This window comes from Cricetulus griseus, chromosome 6 (assembly GCF_003668045.3).
Source record: "Cricetulus griseus strain 17A/GY chromosome 6, alternate assembly CriGri-PICRH-1.0, whole genome shotgun sequence".
NCBI lineage: Eukaryota > Metazoa > Chordata > Mammalia > Rodentia > Cricetidae > Cricetulus > Cricetulus griseus.
The window spans coordinates 42,609,804-42,621,452 of record NC_048599.1 but is presented as its reverse complement, the minus strand read 5'-3'; the positions used below and the strand labels follow the sequence as shown (position 1 = coordinate 42,621,452).

Below are 11,649 nucleotides of genomic sequence, written 5' to 3'. Positions count from 1 at the left end.
CTTTTTGTTCTTAAATATATATTTCTCGGGACTGGAGAGATGGTTCAGGATCTAAGAGTGATTCCTGGGCTTACAGGTAACCAGAGTTTGGTTCCCAGCATCTATGTTAGGCTCACAGCCACCTGTAAAAAGAAATCTGTAATTTATCACAGGTTAAGAAATCTGTTTTCCCTTAGTTGTTTCCTCCAATCACATGCCTTCAATTCTGCTTGTGTATTGACCCTTACCCCTGTGGGGTGAGCTTTGCTCTTTCCTCTTCTATGTGCTTTCCTCCTGATAGATAGTTAAACAGACAGTGTTCCATTGTGCATAATTAATAAAAGCAGAACTCAGTTCTCCATCTGTTCTCCCCATTTGTTTTAACAGTGCTGAACCTTGAGGCAATCTTGTGCCACATCAGCTCCCATCCCCAGCTGCTGATACATCTACAAATCATACCTCCCTGTCAGAGAAGCTTCTCTCTCTTCCCTTGGAACTTCTCTGCTTGCTTGACATCCAGGGCTTTGAGCTTTTCCCTTCATATACCTTCCATATATACAGAATCTTTTTGCTAAATGATGGTCCTAATAGGATCTCAGTGCCATTCAGATGTAAGGAATTCCTAGTCACCAACTAAAGAATAATACGTAAATTACTGGAAACTATTCCATTTCTAATCTCAACTTGACTATCTCAATTTGGCATTCTTATTCATAGACAGGTATGGTGACTATTTAAGACTATTCTTGTTATTATTTATGATTTTTAAAGCTTGCCTGAGGCTTCAGAAAGCAAAGTCAGCCACAAGACATAGAAGCCAGACACACACCTTTAATCCCAGGACTCGGGATTAAGAGGTAGATGGATTCTCTGTTAATTCAAGGCCACACTGAGCTACAAGAAATATATTCAGTCCTAAAGAGAAATAGCTCATACAAAGATGATCTCAGCACTTGGGATCACATGCCTTTAATCCCAGGACTCATGAGAGGTATTTAAGACAGGAACAGGGTCTCAGAGAGGGATTCATTCTCCAGCCACATTGAAGACGGGGCAGCATTCAGTCTCAGAGTTCTCCAACCACGGTGAAGAGAACATAGCAGTCTGGGATTGCAGTCTCAGGTTTGGTAGAGCCAGGATTGCCTTTCAGCCTGAACTAGAGGTAAGAGCTAGTGGCTAGCTGCTTTACCTTTCTGGTCTTCAACTTGAACCCGTATCTGTCTCTTGGTCCTTTTAATTATTTGTGTTACAGACAGGTAACACACATCTTTTCTAGCCCATTACACAATGTTCTGTCCTTAAGAAACAACCTCCTCAAAAGCCACCTTGTAACAATAAGTCTTTCCTCCAAGCTGCCTGAGTCCTGCTGCCACGTGAGTGCTTTCCACCAGGCCTCCCAAGTTCAAAACCACTGCCATGTTAAGGTCCCAAGTAACACACAGAGACTTATATCAGGTGCAAATGCTGTTTGGCCAATCAACTAGGATTTCTTATATGCTAGCTCAGTCTTAATTATTATAAATCTGTATATTTTATAAGACTTACCTTATCGAAGATGCATTCCTCTGGTGTCCTCTATGGATGGCAGATCACATGGCGACTCCACAGGAGAGACCAGGAGGAAGAGCAAGAGAAAAGTGACCACTTCCTGTTTGTCCCTGCTTATATATGAGTCTTCCTGCTATGTCACTTCCTGCCTGTATCACAAGACTTTTTTTTATTTCATTTCCCAGAATCCTCCTTGACTCCTAGTCCCACCTAACTTGCTGCCTCATTGGCCAAACAATACTTTATTCAACAATCAATAAGGTGAACATATACAGAAGCACATTCCCCATCACTACCTCCTCAAAATTGCCTTTGATTTTCAAAGAATACATGGCTCTTAACCATTAGAGGATTATTTAAAGTAGTTCCTATAAGGTGAAATTTACAGCTTATAATTGTGTGACTTGATGAGCAGGAAATATCTTCAAACACCTGACTGAAAATCTTAAGATAAGATTTTTGCAGTATATCTTCTCAATTCAAAACAAAACAAAACAAAACAAACAATACCCAATTACCTCACTTCTGTTGGTGCCCTTTCAAAGTAGTCCAGAGCTGAGTAAATAGTTCAGTGATAGAGCACACACCTAAGATGCGCAATGATCCTCACAATGCAAAGAGTAAAATAGTCAACTAACATAAATGCCACCAGGAACTTAACAAGTGACTCTATCAACATTAGAGAGCTATGGAGAATGAAGAGGAGATGCTCACTTTATCATTGGTGTTGTTTAAGGATACATCATTTCAAACCAGGAGTAGCTTCCCATTTGAATCAGTTGGGTAGGTCTGGCAGAGGGCCACATTTCTTTGAACTTTTCTGTGATACTTGGAGTTTTGGAGAATCCCAGGCACACTTTAATAATTGCACCTTTAATATCATGAATCTGAGGTGATGCATCTGGCATGAATATTTATGAGCCTTTGTCTTTAATATTTCATGCTCAGCACTCTGCTTCTTAAGAAGAGGGAGCAGAAGATAGTTTTAAATGGCAACATCATTTTTCTGCATAAAAAGAAAAGTATACTGTATTAACAAAAGAAGCAATGCCCCCATCTGCTTTCCTTTCCTTAACTAACTTTCTTACAAATAAGAGGTGGGGAGCAGACCCTGAGCTGCTTCATCCAGGACATTTTTAGACTCAATCACAATGCAATGAAAATAAACTTCAGCAAATGAGAATATTTCCAAGACTCAAAAGTCTGTTTTGCTAAACACATGCTTATCTTATGTTCCAAGAAATTTCATTCCAAAAGAAATGAGCTTGCATGTTCACAAAGGTAAGTGGTCTTTATTCTTAATATGAAACTAAAAGCCAGTTGCATCAAAGGGAGAATGTATTAGCATATGTGGACTCCATATAATGCCAATCATGGAGTATCTTGGAGGGAGTCAGAACAGGGTCCCTAAGAGGTGGCCAGGGGTGATGGGAATGGTGTGGAGAAATGATTCTCAGGGTGTGTGACAAGAGACCACTAGGATCATCCCTTGGATCATCCTGTGTTTCCAAGAGCCTGCATGAGGACCTGGGACAAGTATTTCTAGCTTCCAGTTTGTCTTTGTGGAAATCAGATGTGTGTGTGTGTGTGTGTGTGTGTGTGTGTGTGTGTGTGTGTGTGTGTGTGTGTGTGTGTGTACATTCCAATGAAAATGACAGCACAATAGATTAAAAGAAAAATCACCAGACTGCCGAGGATTTGTATGAAACTAGACATTAAAAGATGTGAGATGATGTAAACATAACTCTACCAATGTTTAATACTGTCACTTTTCTTTAAAAAATCACATATTAGTTACATGTTAATATGTGGTAGGTTGATTGCTACTTTTATTGGACTGGGAAAATATTTCAAAACTACTGTTTTAATGTCTATGAGTTTTTATTTACAGACAAGAGTCACGTCAACAACAACTCTATTTCTAGAAGCTTTAAGCATGAAGGAGTCCCAAGACTAAAGATTTTCAGAGTTGTTGGACTATGATTTGACTTGAGTGAAGGTTACATGGGCATAACACTGGTCCGGGATGCAGTTAAGATTCATGTGCCTCATTGTGTGTACCTAGTCCAAAACTGTTTAAAATATACAAAGGGAAATAGACATATGCTTATGATACTGCATAAACTGGAGGGAATTAACTTATCATTTATTATACAGAACCCATTTTCTGAAGATTATTGTGAATTATGCCAAAATAACAAAGCTTCCTTGAAGCCTGATGCTAAGTGGGTAACAGCTAAGAGGTGTAGTTATCTAAGTGTTTGGAGCACAAAACTTAAATCTTTCTTCCTTTATGGAGAGGTTAATCCACACCCCCTTTTAGAAAGACCAGGAATACATTGGTTAAAGGGTGCAGGGAGGGAGGGAGGAAGGGTGGGAGTTGATACAGAGTTTTTTTTTTTTATTCTTCCTGTGATGGTCAGTTTATTGTCAACTTGACACAACATGGAGTCACTAGGGGAAGGAAAACCTACCTCAACTGAGTAGTTGCCTGAGTCAGATCAACCTGTGAGCTGGTGTCTATGGGGCACTGTTTTGATTGCTAACTGCCTTGAGCAAGTAGGTGATGCTGGACTGTTGAAGAAAATTAGCTAAGCAAGCTGCCCAGCAGTGTTCCTCCAAAGTTTCTGCTCCAGGTTTCACCTCGACTTCCCTCTGTGGTGGACTGTGACCTGGAGTTGGGAGTTAATCTTTTCTCCTCTGAAAGTTGCTTTGGGTTATGAAATTTGTTACAGAAAGAGAAACTACAGCACTTTCATTCCAGTGTTTTCCATGCCAAGTCTCCAAGTTAGCAATGGAAAATGATTCGAACCAAGCCAAGGAAAACTAAGAGAGATTGACAAGGAACAAAAAATGACATTCAGGAAAGAGCAGACATAACTACTTGATAAAGGTGACAGCTGTCAGCTAAAGAGAAACTGGGGAGTAAACAGATTGGGCATAAGTAGTCCTAAAGGGACTGTGCAGTAAGGGGAACAGTAGAGAGGAAAGGGGGATGCCCCATCAGCTGGAACAGATGGAATTTTTAGAATCAGGGTGACAAAGAATACTACTATTTTGAAATTGCCATCCTCCAGTGGGGTGTGGGGAAGGGAGAGGAAGGAGAGAGATACTGCATTACCCTGGTGGCTACTGGTATTAAGCATCTTAGTGTGCATATCCAATACCTATATAGCTTTTTGTCTTTCATTTTCTTTTGTCCTTTTTTTTAATTCAAAAATATCTGTTCTGAGCATTTGCCTTTTAAAAATTGGTTTACAGTCAGACAGACAGTGGCAGTGCACATCTTTAATCCCAGCACTTGGGAGGCAGAGGCAGAAGCAGGCAGATCTCTGTGAGTTCAAGGCCAGCCTGGTCTACGGAGAGAGCTCTAGGACAGGCTTCATAGCTACCCTGTCTTGAAAGAAAAACAAAAATCAAAGTTGGTTGACTGTCACTTTATATGTGAGTTGTAGGTATTCTTCATTCATTTCAGGTTGAGTTCCTTTTTAGATATGTGATTAGAACAACATTTTCCCATTCTATGGCTTGTCTACTTCCTATTCATTTTCTTAACTTTGTATCTTTTAAAGAACAAGAGTTTTGCCAGACATGGTAGTTCATGCCTTTAATCCCAGAATTTGGGAGGCAGAGTCAAGTAGATCTCTGCCAATTTGAGGTCAGCCTGGTCTACACAATGAGTTACAAGTCAGCCAAAGCTACATAGACCTAGTTGCAAACCATGTTGTGGTTTTTATTAATGGCATTTAATTTGTTTCTTTTGCTGATTTTTATGCCTCTGGAGTTGGTCATATCTAAGCAATCATTGTTTAATGCAACATTATTAAATTGCTGTTTTCTCCTAAGAGCTTATTTATTTATTTATTTATTTATTTATTTGTTTGTTTGTTTAAATGGGGGTATGGGTGAGTAGGCATGTGCCCTGAGGCACACATGTCTAGGTCAGAGGAAATCTTGCAGAGTCTGTTTCCTCCTTCCACCATGTAGGTCTCAGAGATTGAACTTAGGTTGACAGGCTTAGAGGCAAGTGCTTTTCCTCACTTGGCCATCTTGCCAGTCCCATTGTTCCATTCTTAATTTTTACAAAGATCCAGTTGCATTGATTTGCAAATGAATAGTTGTAGCACTGTTGTAAAATGTCAGTGGATTGTAAATGTGGAGCCTATGATTACTTTAAGGTTCCCGTCCTGTGTCCTAGACACTGCTCATGTAGGGATGACCTTCAACCAACCAAATCCCATGAGTTCCTTCTGCATGATGTTATATAGTAATTCCCTTTGAGACAAAGTACTTTTTGCTTGGTGTGTGTGTGTGTGTGTGTGTGTGTGTGTGTGTGTGTGTGTGTATGTGTATGTGTGTGTGTGTGTAACTTTATATATCTGATTTTTATAATATATGCTATAATTTCACAATCTGTTACAAGTGAGTCTGAAATAACCAAAAATCTGAGAAGAAAAATATGGAATGCTTCATGAATTTGTGTGTCATCTTTGCACAGGGGCCATGCTATCTTCTCTTTATCATTCCAATCTTAATATATTTACTGCCAAAGAAAACACAAGGCACAGGAAGTTAAAAGGGATGTGAAACATTCTGTCTTAATTATTTTAAATAATATATTAATTATATTTAATTTTTTTCTATTGTTGTGATAAAACGCTATGACCAAGGTACCTTATAAAAACAATGCATTTAAATGGGCTTACGGGCCAGAGGGTTAGAGTCTATGCTAGTGGAAATAATACATGGTGAAGGGTAGCTGGAACAGCAGTTGAGAGCTACCATCTTGCTCTGTAAGAAGGAAGCAGAAAAACACACTGGGAATTTTGTGAATCTTTTGAAACATCAGAGCATGTTCCCAATGGTGCATTTCCTGCAACTAGGCCGTTCCTAATCCTTCCTGAACAGTTCTACTGACTGGGAATACCAAGTATTCAAACATATGAGCCTGTAGGAGTCATTGTCTTCTCATTCAAGCTGCCACACATTCTATCCCGCAAGAACAGAATTATATTCTTGTACTGATTATTTTTCTCTCACCTTGACATTAGCCTGGGTCATCTAGGAAGAAGGAAATTCAATTGAGAAAATAACTCCATTTGATTAGCCTGTAGTCAAGTCTGTGAAAATATTTTCTTAATGGTTGAAATAGAAGGGCCTGGCTCACTATTCAGCAGGCTGAACGTGGCATGAAGAACATGCCAGCAAGTCTTGTTCTTCCAATGCTCCATGCTTCAGTTCCTTTGTCCAGGTTCCTGCTTAAATTCCTGACCTGATTTTCCCTCATGATGGACTACAACCTTTAGGTGAAAGATTCCTGTCCAAGTTGCTCTTGGTCTCAGACAGAGAAACCTAACTGTAGCACTCCTTAAGACAAAGGGTATTTGATATTGTATGAGGACATGAATCATTCCATCTCGAAGAAAAGCTTTTTAACAATCCGTAGCTTCGGAAAGTGATAAAACTAACCAAATTCACTAGTCCTCTTCAACTCTAAGAATTCCCTATTAGGGAATTCTTATAAAAGTCTGCAAGGTTTGGCCACTGGGGGTCCAAGGTAGAACTTGTTTCTAGGTATTGGGAGCTGACACAAAGGCATGGGAATGTGTTAGAAGAAAGGAAATTGAAAGAGTCCCCAGAAGGATGGAAAGCTGGGTGTGGCATCCAGATCTGCATAGACCCCAGTGATGGAAGTAATAGACACCAATAATAGAGGAAGGAGAGGTTGTAATAGATTGTCTGCTAAAAATCTGTGGATAAGACTGAGAGACTCCATGTGTCTGTTTTTGTGCCAGTACCATGTGGTTTTTATGACTGTAGCTCCAGAATATACCTTGAGTGTTTTGTGTTTTCACATGAATTTTAAGGTTAGTTTTCCAGTTTCTGTGAAGAATTACATTAGAATTTTGATAGTGATTGTATGGAATCTGTATGGTGGCATGGATATGGGAAAGGGAAACACTTAGTTACTATTGGCAGGACTGCAAATTTGTGCAGTGTGGAGGTTTCTCAAAAAGCTAGGAATAGGTCTACCAAATGACACACCAGTACCATGCAGGATCCCAAAGTATTCTGTGTCCTACTATAAAGATACTTGTTCATCTGTATTCATTGATGCTCTATTCACAATAGCCAGAAAGTGAAAGAGCCAAGGTATCCATCAACTGAACTGATGAATGCATTATAAAACTGTGGTACATATACACAATGGACTATTATTCAGCTTTGAGAAAAATGAAATTTTCAGGTAAATGAATGGAGGTGGAAATTATTCCCTGTGAGGTAACCCAGAAAGACAAAAGTCCCATGATCTTTATGTGTGTACGCTAGCTTTGAATGTGTGTGTGTGTGTGTGTGTGTGTGTGTGTGTGTGTGTGTGTGTGATATTTAACTTGTAGTAACCATATGTGATGGTTGATCTTGGTTGTCAACTTGGCAACATCTAAAACAAACTAAGAACCAAGCAACTTGGCACACATGTGAGAATTTTCCTGATTGGATCATTTGAGCTGGGAAGACCCTTCCTATATCTGAATCATTTGAGGTCAAAGGACCTATGCTAACCACACCTTCTGGTGGCAGTCCACATAAAATGACAGAGAAATAGAAAGCTCTTTTTTTTTTTTTTTGCCTGTGTGTGCTCATTCTTGCTGGCAAGTTCATCTGTCCTATTGCTATAGTGTTCCTTTGCAGGTATTAGAATGTACTTTTGGGATTCCAATGGAGACTGAAGACTGGAAGCGTTTTAGGAATTCTTTATGGCTCCAACACCAGATTGGAACTACTGAGACACCCAAGCTTATGGGCTGAAGAAATACCAGATTCTTAGCCTTTTCACTGGAAGACAGGCATTGTTAGATATGGAGTAGAAAAGAGAATAATGGAACAGGAATGGTTAAATGCAATAGGGGATGGAACAGTAGGGTAGAGTAGGGCATGTGTGTAGGGACCTGAACACTGAAGGTCTTTGAAAATGCCACATGGAAAACTAGTACTGGAGAAACTTCCTAATATATATATATATATATATATATATATATATATATATATATATACACAAAAGGAGTGTGAAAGGAGTTACCCTATTGCAAAGGGAGAATGCTAGACCCCACAGGCAATCTAGTAGAATGCCCAGTGCCAGGAATGGGTTACCTCTTTTGGTATTGTTAGTCAATGGGGTCCTATAGATCCTTTTTAAATATTACAGGCTGTTACCATTCCTCTTGGCTACCTTGGCTACCAAGAACCTGATGGTAGGACAACACAGACTTGAGTTGTAGCACATGGAGAAGTACGGATCTGGAAATTTCATCCCTAGTGGCCACCTTTCGTGGTGCTAGAAATTATATGCACACTTCAAAGAACAGTGTTCAGTCATCTCACCCAGATAATCACAGAAGTGGACAGGAAGATTATAAGAGCCAAACACAGTGAACATCAGTGGCAAAACATTGATTTTTGGACATTACACGGCCATCACACACATGAACTTATATCATCTGTGACTGCATTTGTAAGATCAAGCCAGCCAAAATTCCATCATGGACAAGGAAGAACACATAAAGTCACATCCCTAGGCAACTGGTAGTTTTTGGAAAGGGGAAGAATAATATTTTCATGGATGCAACTCATAAATGTCTACACATGCTCTGGTAGATAATTATATACCTACACACATACAGGCAGTACTTAGTGGAATCAGTGGAGGGGGGACATACAGATGAAATTCAGAGGCAACGTGGTTTAGGGAAATGGGGGAAGAATGACAGAGGAGGAAATAGAGGATGACTTTGATCAAAACACACTATATACACCTGCAGAATTCTCAATTTAAAAATTGTTTTAAAACCATGATCACAATGCCACCTGACATTTTGTAATTATAATCAACAATGAACATTTGCTAAAAACATGGTATCATTTAGTTGTCATGGCAACCTATTAGTACAGGTTTTGTCATTTCTTTTTTAGATGAGGAAATGATTGAGTGAATTCTACAATACAGCACTTGGCACAACAAAGGAAAACAAATATTCTTCCTGCTTTTCATGTCATCATAAATTAACTTGTGCAAACATGAGGAAAATCCATATGATATTATGCCTATCCCTGGAGAACATGTTTGTGGATAATACATTAGAATATGACCCAGACACTCCCAACATTAATTCAGTTTGATTTAAGTAACACCTATTAGAAAGGACTTCAGTAAGGTATTAAGGTCCAAAGAAAATTTTGCCTTTGGAAGTCTAATCAAAACGCCAAAAATAAATGGCCCCTGGGCTAAATCTGGCTTGTCACCTACTTTTTCATGTTTCAAGAGCAAATACTAGATTTTGGGGCAAGGTTAAAAACACTTTTGTCTAATAAAAAACAATGAACACATATTCATCCATATTTCTATCATGCCGCATCAGGGTTAAATATACTGGTAAAGTCTAACACATCTACTCTTTCTTCCTCTGTACACAGGATTTTGCCAGTCACCTTATGCAGAAATAGAGACTAGACAATGAGATGGAGGAATAGAGCCACAATAACCCAGCTTTCTAGCTTTTGAAGAAGAGAAGTATAAAAGCTTCTGGGAGCTCTCAAAGGCACAGGCTTCTGAGGCCCAGGACACTAGCAGAACCTGCAATGGAAATGCCTGAAAATGACTCAAAAGGCTTAATTTCTACTGCTTCATAAGTTATTATTGGAGGAAGGGAATATTCAATACATAAGGCTTCCTTGGTTATAGACTGTGTGTCCATGCCAAACTGACAAGGACAACAGTGACTTGGGGATTGAGACATAGGTATTCCTACACTTGTCAGGCCCTAAGACCTTATGTTAACACATTTTGAAGAAGACTTATCAGTGACTCTAGGTGTGTCAGTTTGTATTCTTCAGATTTGACCCTTAACAAGAATTAGAGCACAAGTGTTTTGTTAGAGAGGAAATATGGTGAGATGTTGACATGGGGATGTATAACAAGTTACTTAGATGTGGATATATGTGGGTTCTTGGGATGACTTTGTTTTAACTATATAAGGGAGATGAAAAACATGTTTTTACTTGTATTCATTATATCATACACTTGAGAAATGGAATGTAACCTCATTGCAATTTCTATCTCTCCTAAAATATTTTGTTGGGATATAAGCTCTAAAAGGAGAGAGAATACAGAAGAGAAGGAAAGCATCAAGAGAGATGGAAGGGACATTTCTGGATAGAGATAAGAAAAGAGAATATAGAACACAGAATAAAAGAACACAGAAGAAGAAAACTGTTGTGGGAATTCTTTCCACCAATAGTTTTGGGGTACTAGCCTTAGGGCATGGCCTGATGCTATGTGAGGATGGAAAAATCTGGAGGAGAAAGCACACGCTCTCTTGCTCGGGCTCATGCTTGGCATGGTGGTCGGAGATTGCATTGCTGCTTCCATTGACCTCAGGGAAAAATGGAAGACTGAGGCAGCTCTCTACCTTGTTGTTATTCATAACTATTTCCTAATAAATAGTTGCTATCCTTTTATTCCAGTTCCATACTTTTACTAACATATGGCACCCAACGTAGGGTGCCAGATGTAGTTGGAAGTTTTCTGTACCTCCTGCCAATTCCCATAGCTGCTTATGAAATAAAACTCTGAAGTTGAATATCAATTACAGTTGTTTGGCCAATGGCTCAGATATATTACTGGCTAGCTTTCTCTTATAAATTAACCCATTTCTATTAAACTATGTGTTGCCACAGGCTGTGGCTTACTGGTAATGCTCTGGCCTGTTATTCCGTCGGTGGCTACATGGCATCTCCATAACTCTGCCTTCCTTCTCTCTGCATCTTTGTTTGGATTTCCCGCCTAGCTATATTTTGTCTGGCCACTGGTCAAAACAGCTTTATTCATCAACCAATAAGAGCAACACATATTTGTAGCATTTGGAAAGACATCCCATATCAAGAAACAATCAAGAGAGTGTATCTTTCCGCTTATCCCTCAGATAAAAAAATCTTAGTACACTGACTCCATGGATTCCCTTTGAGACCTATGCTGCTGGAGGCTGGTTCCCCAGGCAGGAGAAAGAAATACTTAAAGCTGTTTAACATTCCTAGTCATCATTGAAAAGCAAGTTAAAATTCTAG

The 11,649-nt window shown here is 39.2% G+C and overlaps 1 non-coding gene across 1 annotated transcript; it reads right to left on the bottom strand.

The window, feature by feature from the left end:
* Positions 1 to 5,980: 5,980 nt before the first annotated feature.
* Positions 5,981 to 6,082, bottom strand: LOC113836001. The gene has a single exon (XR_003486659.1). It is a non-coding gene; the product is annotated as a U6 spliceosomal RNA (small nuclear RNA).
* Positions 6,083 to 11,649: the final 5,567 nt, after the last annotated feature.